Genomic DNA, 19,249 nt, shown 5'->3' on the forward strand with positions numbered 1-19,249 from the left:
TATATAACTTTTCAGTATATATTGATGTTATTAAAAGTCCCATAAGTTTTGGAATGCTTTTATTTCACTTAATCCATTGCTAGATAAGATATTTTTCAGCTATTAAAACATTTTTGTTTATATTATTATTAGTATTATTCCAATTAAAATTTTCACTGTAATCAGAAGGTTAAGAAAACCTTATGCCCTGAAATAAGGTTGACCTTGTCGTGCCTTCCTAAGTTCTTGATGGTCTGCAGGGTCCAAGTACCTGAACACCTGAGGAGCAGCAGCAGTCTTTTTCCCACACCAGCTCTCCTCATCCAGGCCATATGGTGGCCTTTACCGTGGATAACTGATTAGCTCTCCATTTTCCTAACTGAAAATTAGGTTCAGTCCTGAATCTCAATCTGCTTCTCTGGATCCTCAGGACTTTCAGGACTTGACTTTGCCTGTGTCCTCTCCCAGGAGGCTGCAGTGTAAGTCCTCAATCCATCGACTACCACTCTAGATCTGATGATGGATTCAATATAAATTAAGCCTTCAATAAGCCTCTTATCCTCCCTCACTAACCTGATGAAAAGACCATTATCTGCTATGTCTTCATCATGCCTTTCAGATCACATGACTTTTAACTGCCACTTGAACAGAGAATTACCGTCTTAGAGTTTCTGCCTACTTGACCCAATTCATCTAAAAAGTCTTTAACTTTTTCAGTAACAATGTTTCTGAGGCTTCCAAATGTTAGATCTATGTTGAAAAGGAGTTTCTATGAAATCAAAATGAAGAATTTCTCAGATTGAAAAGAATGCACAGGTTTGTTTACTTTACCTAAACAGAATGTTAAAGAATTCCATTCCAAACACATAAAAAAAAAATTCATGATTTGCATATGTGAGCTTTTTATTAAGCACCTGCCATGTATTTTGTACTGTTACATCTTTGGCACTGATATTACAGTAGTGAATATCTGCCTTCATGATACTTAAATTTGGGAGTGGAAGACACAGACATGTAAATAGACAAATTGACATGATTTCAGATAGTGAGAAATGCCATGAGGACAGGAAAGTGACAGAGTGATGACGGAGATTACTTAGTTGGTCTAATCAAGGTTGATCTCCTCAAAGAAGTGACATAAGAGCTGGTACTTGACTGACAAAACAAAGCCAAACACATGTAAATATTAGAACAAAGAATGCTATGAAGAATATCCAAGTTGAGAAAAAAATCAATAAGCATAAGCATATTGCATATGAGAAACAAAATGAAGGCCAGGGGCTGGAATTTAGAAGTGGGGGAAAGAGGTAGGCCCACCCCTGTCAGAACACTTAAGTCAGGGTAGGGAGTTTGAATGTTTTTGTAAGTCTAACGGGTATTCTTTAGCTAATAGGTATATGAGTCTTTTACTTTTATATCTAAATACTAAACAACTTTATTTGAAGAAATACAATGCAGAGGAATATCACATGAATTTTTCCGTATTATGCTGAAGATGCTATTTTTTTTTTAATTTTATTTATTTATTTATTTATTATTTATGGCTGTGTTGGGTCTTCGTTTCCGTGCGAGGGCTTTCTCTAGTTGCGGCAAGCGGGGGGTCACTCTTCATCGCGGTGCGCGGGCCTCTCACTATCGCGGCCTCTCTTGTTGCGGAGCACAGGCTCCAGACGCGCAGGCTCAGTAGTTGTGGCTCACGGGCCCAGTTGCTCCGTGGCATGTGGGATCTTCCCAGACCAGGGCTCGAACCCGTGTCCCCTGCATTAGCAGGCAGATTCTCAACCACCGCGCCACCAGGGAAGCCCAGAAGATGCTATTTTTAAACAAAGAACATTTTTATTATAAACATCAATTGTGTATTAAAAGTAAAATACAGTATTGGGGAAGGAGACTTTTACAGCATTGTTAAATCAAAGTAATATCTCCTGTTGTAACTAGCAGGTTATTGTAAAAAGACAGAGCAAAATTTGCTACTTAATGATTTCTAGAACATTTTAAAAGTTGAGACACCTCAAAAATACTCAGATAGTGTATCATAACTCTATCAGTATACTGTAAAATTAGTCAAAATGTACTCACTGTATGGAAATTTGTTCCTTTTTTACATGCCAGCTAGAAAAAGCTGACAAGTCTGTTTTGTGACAAATCTTCTGCCAGAAATGATTTCCTGTTACCTGTGAATAGGAATGAATCTCCTGTATAATTTAAGTTGGAGAATATACTTCACAATATTAATATTAATATAATATATTAACATATTAATATCTACTTGGGAATATTTAATACATTTAGTTTCATCTATATCAACATGTATATTTAATCTTTATGATTTTAGACAGGCTATTGTATACAATGCAATATATCATATCACTGAAACAAGTAGCCATAATATAGATTTGGAAAAAATATGTATACTTACCTGTAATTTTCAAAGACTAAAAAGGACATGTCCCAATAACAATTTATAGGTTAATTTATAATTTGATAACAGGACCTATGATCAATATTCATTCAGAAAAGTTTAGTTTCTTGCACAGATGCGTGATTCATAAGCCATATGTAGCTAGCTATGTGGTTGAAAACTTTCTTGTTTTAATAAATTAAAAATAGAGGCAGAGATAATACTTTTATTATACTAAACATAATATTACAATTAGGGAGTGTATATCAATTAGCTAAAATAATTGTTTTGATTCCAGTTGAGAATTAAAGAATAACCATAAACCTTTAAATGAAGAAGTCTATAATAGCAAGATAATTCATAATTTAAAGCTTATGAAAAGGAAGAATCAGTCATTGGGGAAAAAAACTAAGTATCTTTGTAAGGAAAGAGGCTATACACTGTTAATTTATTGTGCAGGTTTCCCTTGCTATCCAAAAGTAGACCATTCTATGAAATCTTTCTTAAGCCACAAAATGGAGTAAAGGGAAGAAGCAATTATCTTAGGACACATCTTGCTAATGGATGCACAAAATAAACTGGGATAAAGTACAGATGCTTGCCGGAAAAGTTCAGAGCTGTGATGGCCTGATGCTGAGTGTATTTTCCAGGGAAGGAGTTTGGTGGAGCCACTCTAGCTGTTTGAGATGTGTGCTGCCTCTGTAACCGCTCGCTGCAAAGCAAACGCTGAATGCTATTTTTACTTCTTGGAAAAGTGAAAATCCTCTTTAGATTTTTTTCGGTTAGCAAAAACAGGTGTAAAGTGAACTTTTGAAAAGCAGGGGATACCTGTATAAATACGGAGCTCTTATCCCTTTATTTTTGCTGGGCTGCAGCCTCAGTGGCATGAGTAGAAGGATGATACTCCTTTACGTGTACATGTATGTACCTATCTATATAAGGATGCACACACGCTGAAATGAACATATCTGAATTAATATGTAGGTGGGAATATATGTCCTCTCCAAGGTTTCAAGCCTGAACATCAGTATCTGTAAGGTTTACCCAGCTTCTACCACTCCTCATGCCATACATCTAAAGAAGGTAAAGAACACAGCTAAGGGAGGAAATGGAAGAAAATTTTCTTGGATGAGTCTAATCAGGTTCTCCAAACTCTGGGTTGGTAGCAGATACTGGAAAATTTAGAAACCATGCCTCTATTTGCAATGACAGGAGAAATAAATAAATAAAGATTAAGCTTGCAGTTTAAAACGGACCAACCTACTTCTGATTAAAAACAAATAATTCTATCAACCCCTAGTTTTGACATTATAGTGGATGCTGCAGACAGACAAGACAGGCTTTGCCCTCAAGAAACTCGTATTCCCTAATCAGGTTTAAAAACAATGAAGTTTCCTGGAATAATAGTCTACCTTTTTACTTTTAGAAAATGAAATCTAAAATTTTCCTCAGGAAACTGCTCTTAATATTAGTATCACACATTTCATTTGAGTAAGAATGACCTCCCCCTTTTACATTTCTAAGTATAGCTCTTATTTCCTGAAACAACGAATGTATTGGAGTCACTGAGCCACAGTAGGTGATTAAATGATGCTTGGGTGAATTAAGTTGGTCCAATTTGAGTGAAGAAGATCTTTCATTATAAGGGAGGTACAAATTCCATTTTCCCTTCTGGGCTTGTTGGCATAAGGCTGTGAAATTCAAACTGTCTTGGCTGTGAAAAGAGGGTTTGGACTTCCTGAGAAGTCAGAAGGAAGCCAGCTTCAAGGCTATAGAGCTGATAATGGCTTTGGTTTAAAGTGAGTCCTACTATTGTTTTCTGCTAAAGATATCAACCTTCCCTTGAAGTATTCATTTCTTAAACAAACAAATTTTCAATAGATGTGTTTCTATCATGCATGTCTAAAAGAATACTGACAAAATGTTATCAGCTCTAAAAGACTGCAGAAGTTAAACATGCATAAATAAGCAATTGAGTCACCCCATAAATATTAAAAGAGTGGGGACTTGGATCAGTGAGCGAGTAGAAAAATATATGCTATTATATAATAAACTGAAATCTGCACAGAAAGCACTCTCTACAAGGCAATGTCTAATGATAATTTTTAGGTTCCTGATCTAAGAATACCAATATATAACTAGATAACTAGTGATCACAACAACAAAAGACTTTCTACCACTGGTGCTAAAAAAAAAAAAAAAAAAAGAAAATAAGTAATAATGGTAGGTTAAAGAAAAAAAAATAGACCACCTACAAGAAGATCTACTAGAGAGCAAAATACATTATTGCAAGATACTTTAATATCATTGATACAAGAGAAATTCAAAAAAGGTTATAGAATTTCAAATTTGGAAACAAGATTATGGAAAACATTATTGAAATAAGTAACATAGGTAGGAGAGGAAAATAATTTGGCCCTCCAGCCTTCTAGGTTCTTGGCTGAGATTCCCCCCCTAATGAAAGACAGATAAACAGGAGAAAAATATAAGTTTAATAACATGTGTACCTCCAGTATACATGGGAGATACCCAATAAAACTGAGCAACTCTTCAAATGGCCCAGGCCACCACCTTAAATACCATTTACAACTAAAGACAAAAGAAAGCTGTTGGGGATGGGGCAAAGGCCAGTTAAGGGAGGTTACCAGGAAAAGCATAGTAACAGGAATATGGCTGTTATGCAGATTTAAGTCAGGTGCTTTATCCATTGATAAGAGTTTCTAGAGTTTTAGTCATCCTTCTCTGCCTGGTACGGAAAGGGAGAAACCCTTAAAAATGGAGATTTCCTTTATAAATATAAATGGCCCTTAAAAGAATAACTTCCATTCTGTTTTCAGAGCTTTTCCTGTGTCTGCTGTTTTGGTTTTTTGTTTGTTTTCTTTTTTTAAAACCCTCAAAATAATTCTTATGCTAAAAAGGCACTTCAGGGATGGTATATTCTGCTCCCCTTCAATAATGCCTCTGAAACTTCCAAAAAATTCCACAATTCAGAAGCTGAGTTGGTAGATTGCTCCATTATTTCATTTTCATTGAATAAGTCTCTTAGTCCTGAGAATAGGTCATTTCAGTTAAATAGTTGAGTCTCGTTTCAGAAGGTGGTGATGCAGGTTGGATCCCAAAGTTAGGCCTATATGGTGCAGGCAATCAGGTACTTAATAAGAGGCATTTCTTTGGAAACAAAAGAAGAACAAAGTTGAATCATTGGAGCAAATTATAAACCCAGTTTTTAAGTTCTTAGGGCAGGCATATGTCAGGCTCAAAGCATCTTCAGATGGAGTGAGGGGCAATCTGACAGATTTTTTTCTGGTTTGCAATTTGAATGTCTCTGGTGACCTTTCTGAGTGGCCCACGCAGCAACAGGAATAAAGATTGTCCATAAAGCTGTTGTGGTGATTTCCCTGAAGTTCATATGAAGTTGTTCACATTTAGTTTGCAGAACTTCAGGAAAAGGGAAGTTTCGTTCTTAGTGATTCTAGGTCAGAAGGGTGGAAGTAAATTGGAAACATTAGTGTGGAGAGTTGTAGCAAGATGTTGGAGGACACTAGAAGAATTCAGGATCCAGTCCATTTTGCAGGTAGATTAAAAAACTTGAAAGACAGTAGGACTAGAATCTGATATCCACAAACGTGTGCTACTGAAACATAACTTTTTCTCTCTATGATCACTTCCATTTTTACCAAACATAATTATAGTCAAACTAATTTGTTTGCTTTAAGCTTGGCCTGATTATTTGCATAAGTGCAGCAAGGATAGTGATTGGCCATATAGGCTCTTTTAAGTTTGCTTTGCTAGAACTTTTTATAAGCAATCTCAGATTGGATTTTTAAAAGCCTCTTGAGGCTAGGAAGCCAACCAAAAATCACTATTAGACTTCACCTGCAATACCTATAACTTTGGGTAAATTTTACATTTCTCAAGATCCCTCAAATATCCTGAGGTTCCTACACCTGCCAGAAAGTGACCTTCCTTACCTTGTAAGGCAGTTGGCAACCCTGTGAGCAAGGTACTAGACTGCACTTTTATTTCCCCAAGGGGCTTTATTGGCTCCATAAAGTCAACGTTAGTTTCTTAAAACTGTCTTGTCATATCTCAATCTAGGTACATCATTCTCAAATAAGACATTCCAGTCAAAGCTTTGGTAATATAATCAATATTTCCCATTGTGTCTTGTTACAAGGAGAACAGATTCTTACTGAACTTATGTAAATAATTATGTTGCCACGAAAATGAGAATACTTACTAAATTTCTGAATTCTGGAAGGATGAAGTAGGAAAGAAAAGTAATTGTTTCATCTTTGTTAACAAAAAATATACTTTACCAAGTTGCTATAAGTCATAGATAGCTTAAGAGAAAAGATTTTCTTAAATCTGGAAAAACAAGACATCGAAGAACCAGCAATGTTTTAAACAAAATGTCATAAAAATTATAATCATCATCATTTCATTCAGTCCCATGTAATTAATTCTTATTAATCTTGATATTTTGTTAGCAGTTTTATGAAGCTATCAGTTTCTCTATTAGAGTTCTGTAAATTCTTACCCAGTTCAGTGACATGATCCAAAAGTTATCAGAAACCTATACTTGTCAGAATCTTTTCTATCAATTTCTTTGAAAATGAAGCACTTTTGCAAAAGCATCAGAGTAAAACAATAACTGTCTGTAAATGACGAAAGACTTAAAAATGGCCATGGTTAAAGATCTGATGAGAGCTCATTATAATGCAATTGGAAAGGTAATTTGGTTCTTTCTGTGACATATTTTAAGATAACTAGAATTACACCTGAATTTTGTAAAATTTCTGGATTAATAACACATATCCATACAAATATAACCTAAAAAAGTTTAGCATCACTTCCTATTTGACAGTGTTTCTCATGTAATTTATCACAAGAAATAAACCTAATTTAATGTCTCTTTTTAAGAGAAGAGAGAAGCATTTCTTTTGAGATGTTACAGCAGAGCTCTGAAATATCTCAAAGTTAGTTCTAGGTCAAAAAGACTTCATGTAGAATTTGTTTTGGGAAAGTTTGTCAAATATCAAAATACTTGGACACAACTAAATAGTATCACAAATCATTATGAATAATATATATTTAATCAAAGTTACAATAAGATTCCCAAAGCAAATACAAAAGGTTACATAGTTGTGAGCAAAACTTGGCTTTTTAATATTGAGAACATATGATTTTCTTAAGTGTTAAAAAAACAAGATAATAGGCTCAAAATGAAGTTACTTATGCTAAGACCCATGTCACCAATCCAAGACTCAGTTACAGTTTTGTTTCTCCCTGAAATGGAATCTTAAACAATTCAATTAGGAATTCCCTGATCAGCACTAGTTAGGTAATCTGCATGATAGACTCCTGCCATCTCCTACAGGAAAGTAACTTTGAAATAACCGACACACTTTTTTGTCTAGTATAACTTCCTTGTTCCTGCTCCCTTCTGCCTATAGAAGTCTTTTATTTTGTATAGCTCCTTGGAGCTCCTTTCTATCTTCTATATTGGTTGCTGCCTATTTGAATCAAGTTTTGCTCAAATAAACTCTTAAAATGTTTAATAAGCCTCAGCTTATATTTTAACATATGTAATCAAAGATCTAATAAACACAACATGAAGCAGAGGAAATTATTTTTTTTTAATTAAAAAAATTTTTTAAATTATAGTTGATTTACAATGTGTTAGTTACTGATGTACAGCAAAGTGATTAAGTTATATATATATATATTCTTCTTCATGTTCTTTTCCATTATGGTTTATCACAAGATATTAAATATAGTTCCCTGTGCTACACAGTAGGACCTTGTTTATCTATTTTATATATAGCAGTTTGTATCTGCTAATCCCAAACTCCTAATTTATCCCTCCCCCATCCCCTTCCCCCTTTAGTATCCATAAGTTTGTTTTCTATGTCTGTGAGACTGTTTCTGTTTTGTGAATAAGTTCATTTGTATCATATTTTAGATTTCACATATAAGTAATATCATATGCTCTTTTTCTTTCTCTGACTTACTTCATTTAGTATAATCATCTCTAGGTCCATCCATGTTGCTTCAAATGGCATTATTTCATTCTTTTTTATGGCTGAGTAGTATTCCACTGTGTGTGTGTGTGTGTGTGTGTGTGTGTGTGTGTGTGTGTATACATATATATACACACACACACACACACACCACATCTTCTTTATCCATTCATCCATTGATGGACATTTAGGTTACTTCTATGTCTTGGCTACTGTAAATAGTGCTGCTATGAACATTGGGGTGAATCTATCTTTCCAAAGTATAGTTTTATCCAGATATATGCCCATGATTGGGATTGCTCGATCATATGGCAACTCTATTTTTTTAAATTTTCTGTTAATTTTTACTGGAGTACAGTTGCTTTACAATGTTGTATTAGTTTCTTCCGTACAGCAAAGTGAATCAGTTATACATATACATATATCCACTCTCTTTTAGATTCCCTTCCCATTTAGGTCACCACAGAGCACTGAGTAGAGTTCCCTGTGCCACATGGTAGGTTCTTATTAGCTATCCATTTTATATAAGGTAGTGTATATATGTCAATCCCAATCTCCCAATTCATCCCACCACACTATTACCCCCTTGGTAACCGTAAGTTTGTTTTCGACATCTGTGACTGTATTTCTGCTTTGCAAATACGTTCATCTGTACCATTTTTCTAGATTCTGCATATAGGCGATATTATATGATATTTGTCTTTCTCTTTCTGACTGACTTCACTCTGTATGACAATCTCTAGGTCCATCCATTTCACTGCAAATGGCATTATTTCATTCCTTTTTATGGCTGAGTAATATTCCATTGTATATATGTACCACATCTTCTCTATCCATTCATTTGTCATAGACATTTAGGTTGCTTCCATGTCCTGGGTATTGTAAATAGTGCTGCAATGAGCACTGGGGTGCATGCATCCATTTGAATTATGGTTTTTCCTGGATATATGCCCAGGAGTGGGGTTACTGGATCATACGGTAGCTCTATTTTTAGTTTTTTAAGGAACCTCCATACTGCTTTCCATAGTGGGTGTACCAGTTTATGTTCCCATTTAACAGTGTAGGAGGGTTCCCTTTTCTCCACACCCTTTCCAGCATTTACTGTTTGTAGATTTTTTGATGATGGCCATACTGACTGGTGTGAGGTGATACCTCATCATAGTTTTGATTTGCATTTCTCTAATAATCAGTGATGTTGAGCATTTTTCATGTGTTTTTTGTCCATCTGTATGTCTTCTTTGGAGAAATGTCTATTTAGATCTTCTGCCCATTATTTGATTGGTTTTTTTTTTTTTATTGAGCTGCATGAGCTATTTGTATATTTTGTTGATTAATATTAATACCTTGTCAGTTGCTTTGTTTGCAAATATTTTCTCCCATTCTGAGGGTTGTCTTTTCATTTTGTTTATGGTTTCCTTTGCTGCACAAAAGCTTTTAAGTTTAATTAGGTCCCATTTGTTCGTTTTTGTTTTTATTTTCATTGCTCTAGGCCATGGATCAAAAAAGATCTTGCTGTAATTTATGTCAAAGAGTGTTTTTCCTATGTTTTCCCCTAATAGTTTTATAGTGTCTGGTCTTACATTTAGGTCTTTAATCCATTTTGAGTTTATTTTTGTGTATGGTGTTAGAGAGTGTTCTAATTTCATTCTTTTACATGTAGCTGTCTAGTTTTCCCAGCAACACGTATTGAAGAGACTGACTTTACTCCATTGTATATTCTTGCTTCCTTTGTCATATATTAGGTGGCCATAGGTGTGTGGGTTTATCTCTGGACTTTCTATCCTGTTCCACTGATCTATATTTCTGTTTTTGTGCCAGTACCATACTGTTTTGATTACTGTGCCTTTGTAGTATTATCTGAAGTCAGGGAGCTTTGTGGTGTAGTCTGAAGCCAGGGAGCCTGATTCCTCCAGCTCCGTGTACCTGGACCCACTGTGGGAGCTATGGAGGCAGCTCAGACTCTGGCCTGGCCCCATGCCCATGATTACATGCCCACAGAGCCCACAGCTGCTAAAGCCAGACCTGTCTCAGCTGTGGGAGCACTTGTTGTCCATTTGGTTTTTCCACAGGTGTTTTGGCTAGGACGGTGCTCCAGCTCTCCAGTGCTGCCGGTGGGGGGGTGGGGGGTGTTTGTCTTGAGGGGCAGGTGAGCCTGCTCAGGTGGGTGCCCCTCCACATGCCAGTGGAGGCAGGAGCTGGTAGGTGGGGTAGTTGCATGCCACTCAACAATGGCACCTTGCTTCTATGGTGGCCCTGGCTTCTTCCGCAAACTTTCTGGGTTGTGGAGCTCCTTACTCCTGTCCCTTCAGGCTGTCTTTTTACAGCCAACAGCTGTCCCCTCACTGGGTCTGCACTCCAAACCCCATGTTCCAGCACCCAGACCCCCTCCACACCAGGAGACACATGACCCAGGCTGGGGTGCATGGGGCTGCAGCACAGACCATGTGCATAGGTCTTACTCTGCCCTGTCTTCCACAGACTTTTTGCTGCTCTCCCCTCCAATCCCCTGAAGCTCCTTCTCTGTCCCAGCTGGTCTCCCTGCTGTGAGGGGGCTTCCCTTAGTGTGGGAACCTGTCCTCTCCTTCAGCTCCCCACCCTGGTGTGCTGGTCTCAACCCATTTCCTCTTTTCTTTTCCTTCTCTTTCATTCTACCCAGTTGCATGGGGATTTTTCTTGTCCTTTTAGGTGTCCGAGGTCCTCCACTAATGTTCAGCAGGTGCTCTGTGGCAGTTGTTCCACTTGTAGATGTATTCTTGATGTATTGATTTGGCCAAAAATTTTGTTTGGGTTTTTGCGTAACATCTTACAGAAAAACCCGAACTAACTTTTTGGCCAAACCAGTACTTGTGAAGCGAGGTGAACTCCATGTCCTCCTATTCGACCATCTTGACTCCTCCTCTGGTGACTCTATTTTTAGTTTTTTAAGGAACCTCCATACTGTTTTCCATAGTGGCTGCACCAATTTACAGATAAAATTATTTTGATAAAATGCAAAATCTTTGTTTTCTGGGAGGATTATCAAAAGGTAAAGAAAAACCTTTTACAGTCTCTTATCAAGAGCAGAAAAACAGTCCAAGTATAATTTGTCCTTTTAGCAGATGAAAGAAAATTAACTTTTAGTTCATTATTGATGTTAAACTTACTTTAAAAAAGCTTAAATTCATTACGTTTTAGCCAGCTTGACTACACAAGTTAAATTTCTCTCTCTCTGTCTCTTGCCCCCAAATTTCTATAGCTATTTTGTTTGTCCTTTATTCTCCTCATTTTCATTCTGAATAAACCAGGACAAAAATTACTTTTTGCCTCACCAAAAATATGTCTCACATATTTTTTTAGCCAAAAACATATCCTACTCTCCTTGCATACAAAGTTGTTTCACTTGTTATTTCTAGTAGTTTTAATTACATATATTAATTACAATTCTTAACCATTAGAAACCTTACTTTCCAGTGATAACTAAAAAGAAAGCAATTGTGAACCATTAAATCAGCATTCTTTAGGTTGGCAAATACATTTCATAATTTCTAAAAGCATATACTTCTTCATAGTACAATCTTTAAATGTAACATAGAACATGTTTAGTAATAGATCCAAATATCTTTAGTTTCTCTGTAATAAGAATCCAAAAGTAGATAAAACTATGTTCAGCAATTAATGTTTCAGTATTTTATTTGGAAATTATCTAGATATTCAATGAATTTTTATCATTTAACTTAGTAAAGCTCTAACAGTGGAAATCACCAAAGGGTTTTGGATAACTATTTTAAGTAGCGTTGACAAATTCATCAGTAGATCTAAGAATGAATTGAAAATTTTTATTTGAGCCAAATTTGAGGATTATAACAGGGGAAGAGAGTCTCAGAAACCTCTGAGAACTGTCCCACCCATTAGAAGTCAAGACACAGGTTATATAAGTTTTTTGAGACAAAAGGCTGTACAACAAAAGATGTATTATTGACAGTTTACATAATCCAGATCTAAGTGCTATCATGGTGGGATCAAAAAGGAATGCTCTTTTTTAAGGAGTTGTTTTGGTGATGCTAGGAGAATGTTGCTCTTTCTGGTTGAGTAGGTATTCCTGCTGATGGGAGAGATTTAGTCAATGAATAATACAGATACATAATGCACTGTTAGGGGAGAGAGGAGGTCAAAGGGCAGAGAAGAATTTTTATATTTAAATTTTTCTTGTCTTGCCATAAAATATGAATTTTCACAATTGTCATTCTGTAAACCACAATTATTGTTGAAAAGTTTACTTGAGAACTTTTGTCCCTCTTAAATCTATTTAATTCACTTGTTTTAAACAATTATTGTTACCTGAAAACAGGTTTGCGTCTTGGTGGGTGTTGAGCCAATAGACACAACCAAGCCAAAGCACAGGAGAAGGAAGGATTTATTATTACTTGGCAGCAAGTAAGGAGAACACAGGGGATCTTTCCCAAACCAGTGTCTCCCCAGACAGCAAAATTCGGGAAGTTTTAATCTAAGGGTACATGCGTATTCATGAGGGGGCTTGAGCAGAGGAGAATTCAGCATAGAATTGGGGCAAAGGTCGACAGAGTCCAAGCTTTAGTTGATTGAAGTCTGGAGGGTCAACATCATCATTCCATCCTTCACATGGGTGGAGGCCTTAGTTCCTGCAGAACTCAAAGATATATTACTATGTATATCCCTTGAGGAACCAGGACCTTGCCTCAAGGCTGCAGTATTTTTTCTTTACTGCTCCTCCCTTGTTTCTGCATTCTCTCCCTTAAGAGACCTGTTCAAGGGCAAGCCTTGTGGCCAGGCTTAGACCACAAAAATGGCTTAGGCCAAGATTGGTTTTCTTATGTCAAGAAAGCCATTCCTGGTTCTCTTTCTCCAGAGACCCCCTAACCTATCTGCTTACATTGTTTAGATTAGTCATGAAAAATGCATGAGACATTAGACAAGCTTAACCATCATCCTAAATTACTTTTCTTGTTGACAAAATTTGCAACAGAGATAATAAACTTGTGACTAGCAAACCCAGATAGAATCAAAGTTGCATGTCTGCATCATATATAATGCTGATAACTCTGAAAACAGTCTTACTTTCATTGAACCAACAAACTTCATGTCTTTTATTTACCGAAGATTATCCCAAATCACATGAACCTGAAAAATATTTGGGTTAGTTTCTATTATATTGAAATGAAGCAGGACCCTGTGGGCCCTTCCAGGGTATAAGTCCTTTCTGTGTCTCCAGTTTCTTGTTTGTGGGAAATAGGCTGCATTCAGCCTCCTTGACCTTCCTTGAGTTCACCAAGGGCAAATTCAAACAGTTGCTAATCAGGGAAGGGAGGGAATGCAGAAATAAGGGAGGAGCAGTCAACAATAGTGCAGCCTTGGGGCAGGGTCCTAGTTCCTCATCAAAGAATATACATAACAGTATCTGTGAGTTATTTTGAGGTAACTAAGGCCCCCATCCAGGTGGAGGATGGTAACTTCAGGCTGAGCACAAGATTCCTGAATCACCACCTTGTTACCTTACTACCAACCAATCAGAAGAAAGTCACACACCCTGCAGCCCTCACTCCAAATTTTTCTATAAAAACTTCTCGAAAATCATTTGGGAGTTCAGGGTTTTTGAGCATGAGCCACCTGTTCTCCTTGCTTGTTCCTGCAATAAACCTTTCTCTGCTCCAAACTCACGTTTCAGTTTGTTTGGCCTCACTGTGCATTGGGCACACAAACTTCGTTTGGAAACAATATTTCTGAAAGCTTTGAAATATTTATTTCATACTAGCACTTATTTTAGGCCAATTAAATAGAATTCTCTTATAATTTTGGTGATGATATCCAGAGGTAGAAAAATATCACACATCTACAATATATGTATATAGACACACAAAAAGATACAGACACAGAGATGTTATAGCTTACCTTTAAAATATTTAGTAATGAGACAGGCAGTGTAATACATAACTCACTAGTTTATAAATAACAGGTGAATCCAAATTTTGTTTCTGGTGGTTGGAATAGGTTAAGTTTCTCTGCTCAGATGGGTAAAGGTTTTTACTAATACTTGTGGGAAGACTTTTAAGATTTTTTCCTTTGCCTAGTTTCCAAATGGCTTTTTTTCCCCTCCTGATGAGATGCATTTCCTTAAAGCTTGCATTTCAAAGAAAGAGTTCTCAGGTTCTAGAGAAAACAGCATGGAAAATTTACATCTCAAAGGCACAGAGAAAGTATTCAAGTTTTCTCCAAGGAGTCCTGCAGCAAATTTGCCTATTATCAGAAGTCTAGATTAATTACTATCTAAATTTTCATTTTTCTTAAGTGAGGACAGTTCTGTTTTCAATATCCTGATCTTTAACAATATCTGCAAATATTTTGAGATGAATAGGGGAGGTTTTGGGCTTGGCAGAATGGATATGTGGGCTTTGAATAGCTTCTAGAGCTAAATTTCTGTTGTTGTAAAAACTTGATTTGTAAGACAAAGACAGTTGCTTTTAATTTCTCAAAGAATTGGATTGCAGCCTGAATGATATCAAGGAGCGTATCTGCCCATCCAACTATATTTTCTTCAATTTGCTTCTTTATGTCAGGAAATAAATTAAGACGGGATTCAAAAGATTCCTATGCTCTGGAGCTTCAGGGTTTAATGCAGTGTCGACTTAAAATTAAAAAAGCCCAACGTGAGAGTTGCGAGTTAAGTTTTATTTGGGGCAAAATGAGGACTGCAGCCCTGGAGACAGCATTTCAGATAGCTCTGAGAAACTGCTCCAGAGAGACAGGGGAGGAAGATCAATATATATGTGATCTTGGTGAAGGGGGGAATACATGCAATCAAGCACATATTTTTACAGAAGGTCTCGTGAGGGTTACTGCTAGTCACAAGGAGTAGATGTCACCATGAAGGAATTTAGTGTTTTTCTAGATATGAGGAGATGCAAGAACTGGGCTCATAAAATCAGCTTCTGAAAATAACTATCTGAAGACCTGTTCTGCCAGTTTTTCTCAGAGCACCCAGTGCCTCATTCCTATCTCTACCCTGAATTCCTTTCAGGGAGTGTTGAAGGTCAGCAGCTGCAGTGGCACCTGATTTAATCCTTGTAGAGGTAGATGGCAATGCCAATTTGTAGTTGACAATAGCGTGCCTTTGTAAAGTCTGTATAAGTGCTATAAATGCTCACTCTTGTTGTTGTTTTCTGAGTGTACAATTCAAACTTGGACAAATTCACTTTAGAGGGAAGAACCTCTGCTATTGCTTCTGTCAGCTCCTGAACACAGTCCTCCAGCTGATCCATTGCCTGATCATTTATAGAAGGGCCTGGGGAAAATTCCAGTCATCTGTTTCCTCTTTGAGGGAGATTTCCTCCAGGGGACCTGGCTTCTCTGGTGAATACAGTATAATCGTGGATGAGAAGAGCATCTCTTAGCAGCTCATCAAGGTTCCTGTGAGTAGGGTTATTAATGTCCATTGATCTCTCTAACTCCTCTCTAAATTTGGTAGGATCTTCTGCAAGTAGAGGCCAAGGGCTGTGTAATTTATCTTAAGGGAGTCCCTAAGAATAGCCACTACACTCCTTTGTGTTCTCTGTTCAATTTGGTCTTTCCATGGGTACCAGTAAGACAGCTGTTTAGGATGAGAACTCTTTAAAATTTTTTCAAATGTAGAATTTTTTCCAATTCAAAGAATTCATCTGGCTATTGGCAAATAGGATCTTCAATGGTATATTTTTTCTCAGTGGTGATTCAAAGAATTAAGCCTTTTTATGGCTTAAACATGGATGCAAGAGGCATCCCCAAAGAGGATGTAAAAGATGCAGCCCTGTGAGATCCAGAAAGTTCACTCCCAGAGCTATCCTAAGAAAGCAAAGACCTTTGTCACAGACTGTAACTGTGGTGTTAGTAAAAACATTGTCTTCAGTTTCATACAAGAATGTGATATGCCTCCAGCTAAAGACCTAGTCATCTGTGACACCAGGCAGGCACTATTGGAATGGGACTTTTCAGCAGTAATGGGGCAATGAAGTTTGAGAGGAAAAAGGCCCTTTTTGGACTGTGACCCCTTGATACAAATTCCCCTGAGAGTTGGCACAGTTGGACAAAGAGAATGTTGATTGTCACTTCATGATCTTGGGTCCCCAGCCTGTTCAGCTGGCTGCCAGATGTGAGCAAACCCTTGCACATCTTTTGGCTGGGAGAAGCTAGAGAGAATATTCTCAGTGGTCACAAAGCCATGCTCTCAAGACCCAGAACACGATGAAAGGAAAACCTCATTTAGCCTGTGGTTTTCTCCATAGAGAAAGACAGAAATAAAAACAATGACCATCTCTGGGAGGAAAGGGATCAATAGAAAACAAGAGTTATCCTGAGAAAATCTTTACCAGAGTTGCTATACCCAAGAAATTAGTTTGCAGAAATGTTTTCTCCAAGGAACTTCAATTTAGAAAGGAAGAGACAAGAAAATTTTACCTTCCTCTCTTGACTGGGCACTACAGAGAGAGATCTAGGAGAGCTAACTTTGATAAGAAGTCTCACCCTTTGCTGGCTTCTGCCAGTTTTCCAGGATCCCTTCTGCAGGCTCCAAATTAGTATGGTGCCTCCAATGGTCCCATTGTGGGTTGCCAAACTGTTGGAGAAGAAAAATAATTTTTACTACCCTTCTAGCTTCTTGTAAGACCCCCTGTAATAAAAAGATAGACTAACAGGAGAAAAATAAAAGTTTAATAAGTTCTATACCTCCTGTATACATGGGAGATACACAGGGAAAGTGAATAACCCCCTGAAATGGTCCAAGCCATTACCTAAATACCACCTCAAGCTAAAGACAAGAGAAAGATGTTGAAAAAAACAAAATTCTGTAACTATGTATGGTAATAGATGTTAACTAGACTTCTTGTGGTGGTAATTTTACAATACATACAAATACTGAATCATGTTGTACACCTGAAACTAATGTAATGTTTTATGTCAATTATACCTCAATTTAAAAAAATTTTGAGTTTGTTGGGGGAAGGCCAGTTATGAGAGGTACCAGGAAAAGCACAGTAAACAGTGTATGGTTGTCATGATGATTTACGTCCATGCCTTCTCCATAGATAAGAATGTCTAGAGTTTTTAGTCCTTCTCTTTCTGATACAGAGAGGGAGATACCTCTATATTCATAAGAGAAATCTACAAATGGTGATTTCCTTTATAAATGTAGATGGTCCTTACACAGAGTAACATCTACTCTCTTTTCAGAGCTTTTCTTGTGTCTACTCTTTCTTAAAAATAACCAACTCAAAATACTTCTTATACCAAAGAGACATATTTTGGGGTGGCAAATTTTGCTCCCCTTCATATATTTAGAATCTCCAATTGGAATAAAAAGGCATTTAATGATTATATTTAATAAAAGTCCATGTTATATACAGATTTGGGTAGAACATTAAAATGATTATTTACAGCTTGATTTTGAGGTTACTAAATGTAGTTCAGGTGTTTATATATGTCTATAGACATTTTCTTTTTAACAAAAGAGGGACATGATGGACTCTATTCCTTAAAGTATTAAATATGAGAGTTTTTGAGGTGCTTCCCAAGTCTTTTTTTTTTTAAATTATTAATTAATTTATTTATTTATTTTTGGCTGTGTTGGGTCTTCGTTTCTGTGCGAGGGCTTTCTCTAGTTGCGGCAAGCGGGGACCACTCTTCATCGCGGTGCACGGGTCTCTCACTATCGTGGCCTCTCTTGTTGCGGAGCACAGGCTCCAGATGCGCAGGCTCAGTAGTTGTGGCTCACGGGCCTACTTGCTCCGCAGCATGTGGGATCTTTCCAGACCAGGGCACGAACCTGTGTCCCCTGCATTAGCAGGCAGATTCTCAACCACTGCGCCACCAGGGAAGCCCTACTTCCCAAGTCTTTAAGTGGAGGATATGGTTATTTGGAGCAACAACTCAAGAGACAGACATAGATTGTGTGTATTGGTGTGTATTTGTGTTTATGGGAGTCATTATCCCTTAGAAGGATGAGATTTTAATTGCTCATGGGTAAAATACAGAAAAAATGACAGATGAGGGTAAAATGCCACATCAGAGCACAATAGCACTGAAGAGATGAGTACAGGAAAGACCTGAAAATAAAATGAGAAATATCAAAACTTAAAAGGAAATACAGGATTGAATGATGTTTCATGCAGGTGTTGGTTAACATACCTTCTTACTTAATTTTAAAATATGGGAACATTAATGAGTTCAAATAAGTGGCTATCATATATTGTCAATGTGCTGGTTTATGAACTGCCTAAGTCAAAATTAAAATACCTTTTCCTGCAACTCTGTAGGCAACTGCATATGCTCTATAGTGAGGATATGGCATATATTTCTGTTGACTGAGATAATAGAAATAATTATAATTCAGATATAAAATCTCTTCTAGCATTTTTAAAAGATAAAACTGAAATTTTGATGATTCAGAAATTTATAAAAATAGTTGATGAAAAACATCACATGGGCATTGCATGATATGTAATGCAAGTAGTCTGGAGTCTGATTATTAGTTCCAATAGAATGTTTCTCATTATCAACATCTTCAAGAGTTAGTTGTGTTTCATTTTTAAAAAAATATGGTTTTGTACACATATGGTACTATGAATGCTTGTGGTAAATGAATGAATACTTTAAAAATAATTTTGGGGAGTTAAATACATTATTAGTTTGTACTTTACCAATCTTTAAATTTACTACCATCCAGAGGACAAGTTTGATCTGACTTTTTTTTTTTTTTTAATTGCGGTAAAAAATACTTAACATGAGATCATTTGACCATGTACACATGGGTTTATTTCTGAGCTCTTTTCTGTCCCTTTGGTCTATATATGTTTTTAAGCAAATA

At 36.8% G+C, this 19,249-nt stretch overlaps 1 protein-coding gene across 1 annotated transcript in view; it reads right to left on the reverse strand.

Annotated features, from left to right (window-relative positions):
• Positions 1 to 1,384: 1,384 nt before the first annotated feature.
• The window catches only part of LOC309628494 (uncharacterized protein), a gene marked incomplete at its 5' end in the record, with an annotated part of 202,906 nt that continues 185,041 nt past the window's right edge, over positions 1,385 to 19,249 (reverse strand). Inside the window, one exon of the mRNA XM_082391595.1 lies at positions 1,385 to 2,153. The remainder of the gene's footprint in view (positions 2,154 to 19,249) is intronic.

Source organism: Balaenoptera borealis (assembly GCF_965194805.1).
Source record: "Balaenoptera borealis genome assembly, chromosome: 4".
Classification (NCBI taxonomy): domain Eukaryota; kingdom Metazoa; phylum Chordata; class Mammalia; order Artiodactyla; family Balaenopteridae; genus Balaenoptera; species Balaenoptera borealis.